Source organism: Ammospiza caudacuta, chromosome 2 (genome assembly GCF_027887145.1).
Source record: "Ammospiza caudacuta isolate bAmmCau1 chromosome 2, bAmmCau1.pri, whole genome shotgun sequence".
NCBI lineage: Eukaryota > Metazoa > Chordata > Aves > Passeriformes > Passerellidae > Ammospiza > Ammospiza caudacuta.
This window is the reverse complement of record NC_080594.1, coordinates 5905391-5917893: the sequence shown is the minus strand read 5'-3', so window position 1 is coordinate 5917893 and position 12503 is coordinate 5905391. Positions and strand designations below refer to the sequence as shown.

General features: G+C 39.2%; 1 protein-coding gene and 1 long non-coding RNA gene across 2 annotated transcripts in view; one reads left to right on the top strand and one right to left on the bottom strand.

Moving 5' to 3' along the window:
• The window catches only part of HTR1F (5-hydroxytryptamine receptor 1F), a 101448-nt gene that overhangs the window by 49106 nt on the left and 39839 nt on the right, over nucleotides 1–12503 (top strand). The window lies entirely within an intron of this gene.
• LOC131554488 (uncharacterized) lies at nucleotides 3294–9587 on the bottom strand. Its single transcript, XR_009274394.1, has 3 exons — nucleotides 9509–9587; nucleotides 5465–5792; nucleotides 3294–3416 (listed from the first exon to the last, which is right to left on the bottom strand). It is a non-coding gene; the product is annotated as an uncharacterized LOC131554488 (long non-coding RNA).

Sequence of the window (12503 nt, the reverse complement as noted above, 5' to 3'; positions counted from 1 at the left end):
TTAGCCTGCACTCCTAGATCTGAGTGACCTTCTCCACAGCCTTGGACATTTAAACACCCAACATCTACGTTAACTGAGGGGAAAGAAACAATGGTGCCAATATAATGCTTCATTGCACAGATATATTTTAAAGACTTAACCTTTGCAAGACATTTTGAAGATGGAAAGCCCAGCAGCACAAAGATATTTTTTGAGAAGGCTTTCCTCCATTTTTGCATTAGCTTGATTTTATTTCTGGTTTTGCCTTGTGCAGTTTTACCAAGTGATTTTTTCCATAAACTAATTGTAGATTTTTAACAACAAAGATGAAATCTCAAAATCCTTGTTTCCTGCAGTCATTCAAATATAACAGCTTAACATTGATAACATTTCAGTGGTAATGTGTTCAATTAGTTTGAATACAAAAATGTTTAAAAACAGAAGGGTAAAACTTCCTGCAAAAGTATTATGAGAAAAAATTGTCATTTAACACCGAGATGAATGATAAAGCAAATAATAATAATGTTATTGAATAATAAAGCAAAAAGAAACAAAGTAAATCTTCAGCAATCATTTAATTGCCGGAGCAAATGAACATGAAATATGATTGCTCATAAATGAACCTGAAAATTCCATATGTTGAGACAGAGCAGTCATGTGCCACCATTTGACATTCAGAGACTTTCTAAGGTATTCAACCACCTGGGGGTTTTTTTGGGTTTTTTTGGCTAGAGAAAGAAAAAGACCCTTAAGGCTGATGTGTTCCCATGTTCAGCTCTCCTTACCCTCATCTATATCTACACAAGTTCTGATCCCTACCATCTCAGGATTGTGTCCATACTCTGAAAGATACAGCAAATTGCATTTTTTAAAGTCTTAAAGTAAGAGGTAAAGACAAGGTTGCTGCATTTGTCATAACAGAAAAAATTAAAAATGTCACTGGGTAGCTGTAAAATGGACTAAAGTCACCCTGTTGGTTCATGGTACTGTTTAAGAAACAAACATATTTTAGTCAAAAATAGATCAGAACAGGGGCCAATTTCAGCCCTTCCAAGCCTTTGCTGCTTCCATGAAGAACTTACACAGAAAGACAAAGTTCCCAAACTTGTATTATTTCCTACTTCTAAGTTGGATTTTACCTTGGCCAGGAATTCCTCCAGCTGCCATCTGTACAATTCATAGAGAAAAGGAAGACTTTTATACTGTATCTGGGAAGTTCAGCAGATTCAGGTGTGGGGAATGTTGGGTTTGAAAGCTTCTCTTTCCTTTACTCTTGTCATTTTTAAAACCTATTTTCTCTCTTCTAGTTATGGGTTTTCATGTAATGAAAGAGAAATTTTGGCTGTTCCTTAATTCTACTATAATACCTGTGGTGACATTAGAGAGAGAAATTACCTGGTAGGAGAAAATGAAAGTGAAGTATAAACAGGGCTTCTGTTTCTGATGGAAATGGTTTGCCTGGCTGCATGCTAGTTTCCAAAAGACAATGACAGGCTGGCAGCTTGGAGAAAACAGGTCTTGACAGCACATGTTAGTGAGCTGAGCATTTTCTAACACCTCGTGTCACACAAAGCACTTCCACACCATCTGTGCTCCAGCAGCCAAGGGTTGTTGTGTCCCAGACAGAGCCTTTTGTCTCTGCGTAGTCACGGCAAGCAGGGAGCAGGTTTGCAGCACCTGTCTCAGGCTGGATGTGTGGCAGCTCCTCCTGTAGAGCCCCTGTGTGTGTGTCCCTGAGCGCCCACAGCCTGCCAGGAGCAGCAGCGCAGCTCAGCACACAGGCAGAGAGGAGTCAAATGGGAGCTGCTTTTCTTGTTTAACGCTGCCGTGGCTGCCTGAAGATAAGATAAAGATGGGAGGGAGAGGAAGAGGGAATGCAATTCAAAGGCAAGCACGTGCCTCATTAGTGCTCACTGTGCAAGTTCCTTTTAATCTCTATAATATTTTTCAGTACCTTTTCAAATATTTCTTTTTAAAAAAGGACTTTATAAGAACAATGCATTTCTAAGATAAATATAAGTAGCTCAATCTGCAGCTTAAATAGAGACCAGGAGGTTAATTAGAAAGCATATCTTGATTACAATAAATTGCCTTCTTTGAGCAGCTCTGGTGTTTGTCATTATTAAGTTATAGGTTTCTCAGTGTTAGAAGAAGGGACATCATTAAAACTAACACTTACATAAGTAGCATAAAGGATTATCCCTGATAGCACTATCAGGCACAGGTTTTGTGCTAGTAAACTCCCAGATGCCTATGGCAATTTAAAAGTAACTGAGTTGCCAAAATTTTATGTCATTTGTCAGAATTAAAAAAAAAAAGGCAAGATCTCTGGAAAAACAGCCCCTCCCATGCAGTAAGTAAGCCCTAAATGCAGTCTCTCCTTTCAGTATTGTCATCTTTGAGGCTCAATATTTTTCTCATTATCATCCCCTTTTCATGGATTTTTTTTCTTACTTTAATGAATTTCTCAGGCACATAGCTATTTTCCTTGGCTATCTTGCTTCATTACGCTGATGAAAGCAGCCTTTTAATTTAAGACATTATTATTAAAAGTAATGCATGAAAGGCTTATCTGAAAGATACGTTGGGTTGGCAAGAGATGCAAATCAAAATGTAACTGTCTAGGTACTCAATTATATATTTTAATGGAAGAATTTGAGTAAAGCTCAGGCAGGAAGGGAGAAAAGTACTTATCAGCATCTATCATTTAAATTACCAGCATATTGGTAGACTGTTCCTGTATCTCATACCCCTCAATAAGGCTGAGACTGAAGCTGAGTCAGTGGACAGCACTGGGCTTGTGAAGTCTGTCCTTCTGCAGTTTTCCAGAGATATCCCTGCAGCTTTTTTCTCCTATGGATTAAGTACTTGCATCTTCCAACATCTGGTGGGCTACTTCATCTTTTGTAATCCATGTAAACATTTACCACCTACTTGCCTTTGAATGGACTCCATTATTTTTTTCTTTGGTGTCTCAGGAGATACTCTCTGTGAGTTAAGCTAAGGGTTCTCCACAGGAATTCACATCCCCAATGGAGTGATGCCTCCACTGGGGCACTCAGCAGACATTGAGCTGCCCCAGCTATATTTGGGACAGCTGAATATCTCATGGGGGTTACTTTTAGGTTTCAAATTTGCAGGGCTTTCCTTCTCAGTTCAGTACAACACAAGTGACTGAAGTTTATTGAAGTGGGCAAGGGCATCCTGCAGGCTCGTGCTGACCAAAAGCTCACATGACACAAGTCCTTCTGCTCACGAGCAGAGAGGATGGCAGTGAGTTTAACCCCTGCAGTGCCCCATGGAACTCACCATTAGGTCTTTGGTGCTGTTATGCTCCTTACTGCTCAGCCTCCTGGCAGCCGCCTCAATCCACGGCCTTTGCAATGCAGCAGAGGTTGCAGGGATCTCTGTAATGCTGGGATCTGGGCTCTAGCATCCTGAACAAGTACAAGAGCAGAAAACTGGCACACAGGCTCTTCTAAAACACAAATGAAGACTCTCTGTAACTTACAACTTCCTAAAGGGGAATGTAATGCAGATTTTAAGAGCCAGCCTTTAAGTTCACATATTGCTGTGCATGTAAGGAAAGCAAATGTGCTCTGAAAGAAACCTCAAGGTCACGGAGTACTCTGCTTCCCCAACTCCAGCAGGAAAGAGAACGAGCTTGTCATCTCACTCTGTAATTGATTCATATCTAATACACAGCTTAATTTTATTCTTTTTTAGTTGCTGTCCATCTTTTTATTTTATAGCAGTCTGTCAGCTGAAAACTGGCTTGATGGTCAAACAAAATGTCACCACAAAAATATTAACATTTCTCTGTTTGTGGTGGCTCAGCTTAAACAATTTCTGGAGTTTGCAGGCAGAAACAGTGCTGGTAGTGGTGAGTTTTGCCTCAGCACTGAGCTAGAGTTCATCAAAACTTTTGGATCATCTGCTTTAATTTCTCATCTCTATTACCTGCACTCTTTTAACATATGCACCAACTTAAACTTTTAACAGCAGCTTAACAAGAAGTCATCATGACAGACAAAAGTTAGGATTTCAAATGGAAAGCTGAAATGAAGGGAAAATTTGGATTTAAAATGGAAAACTGAAAAGAAGATAGGCCCTGCTTGCACAAGGATTTCATTTTGGCATAGTTCCCATTAATAGAGAATAATGGCTTCAGCAAGGCTTTTTTGTTCAAATATTTAGGAATTTGCCTGACATTCACTCAAATCTTAGCAGGCTTAGCTACATTCAGAAGGACTGATAATTTAAAGATTGTTTTACTTGCATACAATCGAGTTAATTCAAAGACTTTTATCAAAATTCTTGCCTGTTAAATTTGACTTTGAGGTTATTTTAATTATACTGGAACCTTCTAACTTGTTAGAAAAGTCACTGAGATGCCCAACTTCAATCAGAAATTCAGGACAATTGGTACAGACACTGAGGCAGAAGAAGAGGACCTATCAGAAGACTGTACTTAATGAGATTTCCACGAGACATCTGAAAAGCCGACCTTTGCCAAGTGCTTCTTTTATCATGTATTGCCAGGAATGTGTTACTTCTTTAGGTTATGTATCTGCAGGAGAGTCTATCAGCTAAAATCATGCAAGTTGTAATTCTACTGAAGCCAGTGCACTCTGGGGAGGACAATTTTAGCTACAAATGAATAGGGTCATTTACAGTTAAGATAAGGAAAAGCAAGTTACTGCTACTTCAGTAAAATGCATACACTTCTAATAATAGGGGGAAGAAATGTTCAGACTTTGACAATGTGCTTTTAAAAACAATGTTAACTACAATATTTGATAAGCTTGTGTCCTGTTTTGAGCACAGTGTTATCACCTAAATATGTTTAGCTGAATTAAACAAAGCTCAGTTAGTGCAGATAGGGTAGGTACAGCTAAGCTGGATCAATTAAAATCTATTAGAACCCATTCCTCCTGACTACCACAACAACACCTTTCAACCAGAAAATTGCCAATTATTCCTTATTCTCAGTCAAAGTTTAAACACTTAAACACTAAATTCTAGCCTTTATTTTCAGGTACTTATTTGAGTACCTGCAAATAAAGGTTAGAATTCAACTCACCAAAGACAGACATCTTGAACCAATCACTCCAACTTTCTTTTTGCAATAATAGAGAGAAGCAGACACTGTGAGGTGCAAGGCATCTGGTGTAAATAGGTCAGCACAATCTCACCCCAGTATTTGCTTCACTCCTCTCCCAAAAAGGGTGCCCAAAGTGCCAAAGAGTACCTGTCTAGCACAGATTGCTTTTAGCTTAGGCAGAGATATAAAAGGAGGTGACAGGAATTCTACTAAAAGAAGCTGAAAAACTTAGGAAATGACAGTTTTATTTCCCTTTATATAAACAGGTGCATGAAACTTTCTCACTCAGTAGGAGCTGGTGACTTCAGGAAGAGGAGTTTATCAGAAACATGGGAAAGAAAAAAGCTTTAATTCACAGGGTAGATTAACATAAGCAAATACCTTTTGCAACATCCCCAGTGCAGGGGAACAGGTAGCATGGTCTGTTCAAGAGATGCTGGCAAATCTTCAGTGAGCAGCAAATTCCAGGGGTTCCTGTGTGTGACAGCTGTTGGGTGCTTTTAGTGTCCTTGCTGCAGAGGTTTTGACAAGGTCTGTGCTGTTTTGAGCTTTGTCTCCGATGACAGCTAAGGGCTATAATCCAGAAAAATCAAAGCTTGCATGTAAATGTTGTCCTGAAAGAGTGTGTTGGGTTTTATCTGAGCCTGTCATTAGAAACTTTTGCCCTGGGGCCTTTCAGGTCCTTTCTTGGAAAGACAGATCAATATTTCTGTAGAGAAAAAATAAAAGGCAGCCAAATGTAAATATTACTTATTCTAAATACAGGATTTCTTGATGTGCCTCTGACCCAGAGCAGCTTCCAAAGATTAAACTGCTGACAAAGAGCTGTTTGACAAAACAGGATCCTTTGGAATCAGCTGCTGACATGCTGGAGATGATGGAGCACCTAAGAGACTGATGATAGCTTGGAGATGGAATGAAAATACAATGCATTGTGGTTTTCCTATGAGGTAACAGACCTTAACACTGGCATTTTTTGCAGAATTCATTTCTCAAAAATCTATGAAGTCTGTACTAAGCCTGTACACTTTGTGAGATTTTATTTTTCTGTTGCTCAGATTTAATTGAGCTTCCACAAAGATGTCAAGGCCACTAGCAAGGTCATCCTATGTCAGATGTCAGGGTCATAAAAGACAGCTAGAATTTCTCAGCCAAGAAAAATATTCACAGACATTTTACACTGACAAGAACAACTTAACTTTTCTCTGCCTGCCTCTGAAAAACATGACTGCTGGAAAATATTCTAACGTATATTTCCTGGAAATGTTTCTTTCTTCTTTTCCTACGCTGAAAAGAAAATAACCCAAAGCAGACAGAAATTTCAACCAGCTGCTTAAGGTTAGCTTAGAAAGTAGAGAACAGTAGAGAAATAGGGCTTTGGAATGGAAATTTTGAGACAGTGATCATCAGATCTTCACCCATCCCTGCACCAAGCTGGAAACTTAGATTTAATTCTATACTCCTTCAGTGAGTTGGTATTTACTTGGCCAGGCAAACAAAGGTCCAGTTCTCTGAGTCTCTTATGAGAATAGTATTTCCTTTACTTTGGAACAGGATTTGGTTTTAAATTATAAATATGTATACTGCTAAGCTGGACAAACACACGCATCCTGCCTTCAGCTGTATCTGAAAGAGTAGATAGGATAGTAAAAAAAAAAAACAAAAAAAAACAACAGAAGATCACCTACTTAAATATTGTTATTATTAAGGCAAATTGCATCAGTAAGCAGTTTGCATTTTGTTATTGCAGCTTACACAAAGGCAACTCTAAAACACAAATATGCTGTGTTTGACTAGGGGGAGACATTAAACCTGGATTTGAACTTTATGTCTTCAGATGTCTTGGTCATCACCTCCATAAAATTACTTCTAAAGTTTAGCAGTTATTGCACTGATTAATTATGTAAAAGAAGGAAGCAGCTGAGAAACCTGCTGTGGATTCAGGCTGGTATTTAAAATAATAGAAATGGACTACTTGGCAACAAATCTGACTGCCAGATGCTGAGCTGCTACTCAGAGAGATGGATCTTGAACTGACCCATAAGAAGAAAGGGCAAAAATTGACAGTTTTGCTGCTCTTGCTCACCAGGACAAGGATATTGCTGGGTTTGGTCTTTTTTCTTTCCTATCTCTTTCACTGCTTTAAGACCCATAAACATAACCCTCAACCTTCAAAATTTGCAATTTATGTTTCAAAAAGATAAAACAGTTCCACAACTTGGAAGCTAGAGACATGTGTCCTAAGTAGGCTCAGATTAGCTTAATTAATTGATGCACTGAGTAAGCTGTGAATGTATCTGAGGTACAAAAATGTGAATATGAAGGTCTGTGTGGAATTACCCTGGAGTGGTTATTTGCTTATAATTGAGTTACTGCAGTAGTGCCTCCAAACCCAGGCACTCACACTGAACAAAAACACAAAATAATAAGTGGTCCATTTGCTAGAGAGCTTTCAGTATGAATAAGCAAAGCGAAGGCTTGGGGAAAAGTGGTTTTGAAAATACTTGTGGTCTTTCTTAACCAGATGAATTATAACAATTTAACTAAAGCCCTTCAGAAGCTGGAGTTATGCCAGATAATGGAAGGCCACATAGGTTGGGATTTAATAGTTTACATTTGCTGCCCATCAAATATCCCTTCAGTTGTAAACTTGCAGCCCTAAGAATGTTTCCACAGGCAGCTGTTTTATTCTATACCCAACACATGTATGTTCCCTTACCCAGCTGTCCTCAGGTATTGACTCAAAGCAGTTTAAACAGTGTTTTGGGCTCACAACCCTACAGAAACAACACAACTAAGAAAAACTTCTCTGTGGTATAAAAAGCAGGCAGGCCAGCAGAGCCCTCTCTGGGACTGCAAGCTGTGGATCCAGCTTTTAATAACTTTTCCATCAAGCATGGCAGCTTTTTGCTTTCACCAGCTGCTGTCCTTACTGGAAAGCAGAGAGGAAAACAAACAAACAAACCAACCAAACTTTGCATGGGTTTGAAGGAACCCTGTGCTCTCCACTTGTTTTTCTGGGTTTTTTTTTTTGGTTTTTTGGGTTTTTTTTGTTTTGTTTTTTTGGTTTTTTTTTTTTTTTTTTTTTTTGCAAGCTCTGGAAGAAGGGAGCAAGTGAGAGTTTGGGGGTTTGGTGCCTTGCTGCTGCTAGTTCTGGGTGTCTGGGCTACGGTCACTCGTGTTGCAAACACAGAGGGTGCAGCACAGCAGAAGCACAGAGGATCCTCGTGCCTGTTTCAAACAAATCAGCCTTCTAATCTGAAGCATATTCAAAGAACATTTCTTGGTATTTTAGATACTCCAGGGGCAGAAAGAGGTAGTGGCAAAATTTAACAGGTTATCCTACAGAAAGTCATAATTTTGTGGAAAATAGGGAAGTATCCACTTTCCTGAGCTTATCTAGGCATCCAGCTAGGAAAAAACAAGGCATCTAGAAGAAAACCTAAGGAAGTCAAACTAACGAGGGGCTTTTTGTCCTTTGAAGTGCTGGGCTAACTTGCCAACTCTTGTATCTCCCTCCCATTCCCTCATGAGCCTCAGACACAAAATGACTTGTGTTTAGCAACAGATTTTACAGCTCAGTGTGTTACAGTGTGCTCTGTACAGCACAGCCCTCACTTACTCTCAGCTGAAGGAAGGCAGGGCTTACAGCAGCAGCCAGGGAAATGAGTCATTGTGCCATTGGAGAGGAGTGACTGAGCCCTCTGGCTCATCAGGGCCAGAATCCATCACTAAAGGGGAAGCTGCTGCTTTGCCACAGAAAACTTTTCAGCCTGGTTCTCCAGGGCTAGAGGAATCCTTTCAGTCAATTAACAATCTGGCAAAAACTTTCCAGCTTGCATGCAAGAGCCCCAAAACACTAAACAGAGCATTGTTCCTGTTAAGTTCTTTATAATTCACTGCTATAAACCAATAAGTTCTTCCATGTCACTACACAGGTATTTTTCTCTAAGATCAAAAAACATTCACTTTGTTACTTTTCTAAATACAGCCACACTGGAACAGTCCTGCTCAAAACATCTTAGGAATTCCTGGGATGGGGGTTACCTGTAGAGTTCAAGTAACAGTGGTGGTTCCTTACCCATGAATTTGCTGTGATTTGTTTCCAATCTATTTTTAGTGTTGGCTGTTTCATCATCCTGTGGTGATCAGTGCTGCAATTTTAATAATTTTCTAGCTAGGGTCTCATGAATTCAGTAGTAGGGGGTGTGTGTTGTTATTAAAACCATGCTTGCAAATACCTTCCCTGCTTCTTCCACTGAAATTTCTCTGTAATTTGTCTTGCACAGGTAAAAGACAAATTTGCAGCTTTGAGCCTCAGAAGCTGAATATGCATTATAGTGAGTTGAAAACATACAGGAGAGACTTTTGTTTGCACACTTCATCTCTCAACAGCTCTAAATCACTTACCTTCAAATGACTTACCTTCAAATAATCACCTTGCTAGTGCAAATTAAAATTCAGAAACTTTCTCCAAGTTTAGGATTCTCCTCCCCGTGGTGAGCATCTGGGAACAGCAAACATAGTTACAGCCCTGAAAACTATACATAAATGCATATTTAACATCTTAAACAAGTCTGACACAACTGTATAAATTTTACTTAAGGTAATTTGAACTTTGAAAACTCTTGCTTGAACTGCCCTCACAAAGGCATTTTAACACTGAAAAAAAACCCCAATGTGTTTGGTTATACTTGAAAAGTAGGGAAAAAGAGCTTTCTTAGAAATGCTTTTAGAAATTTTAGGACCAGAACAGAAAACTAGCACTTCCATGAATTCATTATCTGCTTCAAAACAATTTATTCAGAAGCAATGGAACAGAAACAAATTAAAACGTCCCTTTAGATTTCACTCAGGAAATATCTTCTTTTATAGGTCTTTGACTCCAACCTTCTGACAGCTAAAATTAACTTTGCATTACTGAAACAGATAATGCGCTGTCCTTATTCTATTCAGAGATAATACAGTAAATACTGATTAGGTTTAACACATGAGGTTTAGAGCAGAAACATTTCTTAGTTTATATTAATTTGTATTTGTGAATGATCTCTGGCTGCCCATTAGGCTTCACTATTTCAAAACTTCATTTAAAATCAACATATCAGCTTTAATATTTTTTGTTGTGGGGTAGTTTTTAGAGGTCCTATGTATATGCATTTATACAAATATTACTTTAAGTCACTAAAACCTAATAATAATCATTCTCTTTATTTCCTGCTGCCTGCCAGACAGCTTGCTTGTACAGAAAAAAATAATACATCCCATTTTGGATTAAATCTGTTATGTGCTTTCAGGGAATGTAATAATCTTCATACAGCAGCAGAAAAATGACGACTTTATAGTGCCATAAAATGTGTCCTTTTCCCAGGATTTTCAAGATTGCAATATGTAGGTTAATACAATCAAATCCCAGCTACATAATGTGGCTCACAGTGATGAGAATGATGTAAAAGCACCATGTCCATTATAGGTAAGGGCTTGGTGGCTTTTTTAAGCAATCCTGTCCCTTTTCCCTTTTGGGAAGGCAGCTTGGTCAGTGCACAGATTTTTATGTCACACGTTGCACTTGTCCAACACCCCAGACAACCCTACTTCTTCCAAAGGCTCTGATATATTTCTTAATTAAATCTTGACAGTGAAATTGTGGTTCATGAAAACAATCCATGGTGGTTTGCAAGCCAGTGTCTGTGCATATTAAACCAGCACTTGACCAGATTGGGATTTTTACAGTTCAGTCAGGTATGCCTTGAAAGCATTATCAGGCATAAGTGGTGGGTATTTGAATAATAAGCACTCTATGTCTGCCTCTGGGATGAAATACAAAGCTCCTCAGGCAGTCTGCAGGGCTGTAAAGCTCAGAATGTTTGGTATTTTGTTCTGCTGCAAGCAGCCACAATTTTCTTAAACACCAAGCTGTTTTTCTGATCCTTTTTCCCTGGCAGCAGTGGTGCCTCATCAGCCCATGCAGCCAGAGGTGTTATTATTCCCATTCTCTCTAACTCCCCTCTCTGACCTATATTCACTCATCTGTTTGTTAGTCTTTCACTTATAAATAGATTTTAAATGTTACTATGTGAATTCAAACTTATATTATTAGATAACACCACCCACTCCTACTAAACAGAAATACAATTTTTCACCATCTTACATGCTTAGAGCCATACTTAAGATAAATTTCAAGCACACTTCAGACATCTCAGTCCAAATGCATGCACATTACAAAGGTGCACTTATTAGTAACTTAGTGAAAATTATTTTCTTCTTGCAGTTAGAGGTGAAATTTTATTCCTGAAAATCAGAGTTGCTTTTCAAAGGACAAAGTTAATCTCCCCATTTATTTGAAATCCTACTTTTCATTTGAAACAGTGAAAGTTCTGACCTTGCTTGCTCTGTAGTGACTCCTGTACAAATATAAATGCACCAGTCAAGCCAATGTTCAGCAGCATGTAAGAAGCCAAAAGGGTTGGAAGTGTAATACCTCAGTTTAAAATTGTCACCAGAGGCCAAGGTGTAAATGAACATGGAAGACTTAAGGGAAACCAGGAATTCCCATTCCAGTTTAAGATATCCCTATATGAGGTATATGTCATTTTCTACACAGGAGAAGTAAATATCTAGAATTTAGTCTTCATTTAGAAAATGAAAACACTGAAATTGTCGGAAAGGCACCTGAAGCCACTGGAAATTGTCTCTGTGCAGCACACCAGCAAAAAGAAACACAGCCACCAAACCAGCTGGTGTACATGGTCTCAGGCTGCCCAGACCTGGCATTCTCTGGAGCAAACATCATTTGACAATAACTAATTTTTTGGAAAGAAAGTCATGGAAAATTTCTGCATGGCCAGGATGTTCCTGAAATGCCAGGACAAAACGAGGTGGACCAGAAAAGTTCCTGGGGGAAATGCTGCCTGCACTGCATTTGTACATTTATCTATAGGTGTTGGGACAATTTCCTGCCCTTTAGTTCTTATCACCCCTATTTGCAAAGCCAAGAACAGAGATAAAGACTGTCAGGTGTGAGTGTGCTTAGAGGACAGCAGCTGGAATGAGTGATTCTCTAGGAAGGCACAATTCACCACTGCAACTCATTTCACTCAGTTTCATGGTCAGCACAGGAAGCTGACCCCAGTTTGAGCCCCAGAGCAACCTACAGTGTGCTTCCAGAGCCAGACTTGGCACCTGCTGGGCCAGCCCATTTGCCAGTGCTTTATGGTGGGAAATGCTGCAGCCATGACTCAGGGCCGAGGCAATGTTTGATTTGAGCCTGTAATCATCTCTCAGATATTCTCCCTCAGGCTGGTAGCTCTTGTGGCACCAAAACATAGTTATTATATATAATTCTTATCACATGCTTGGGGTTTTTCTCAGGTAAAAGCTAAAAAGACAAAAACCCACATCCTAACCCGGCAGAGTAACATTT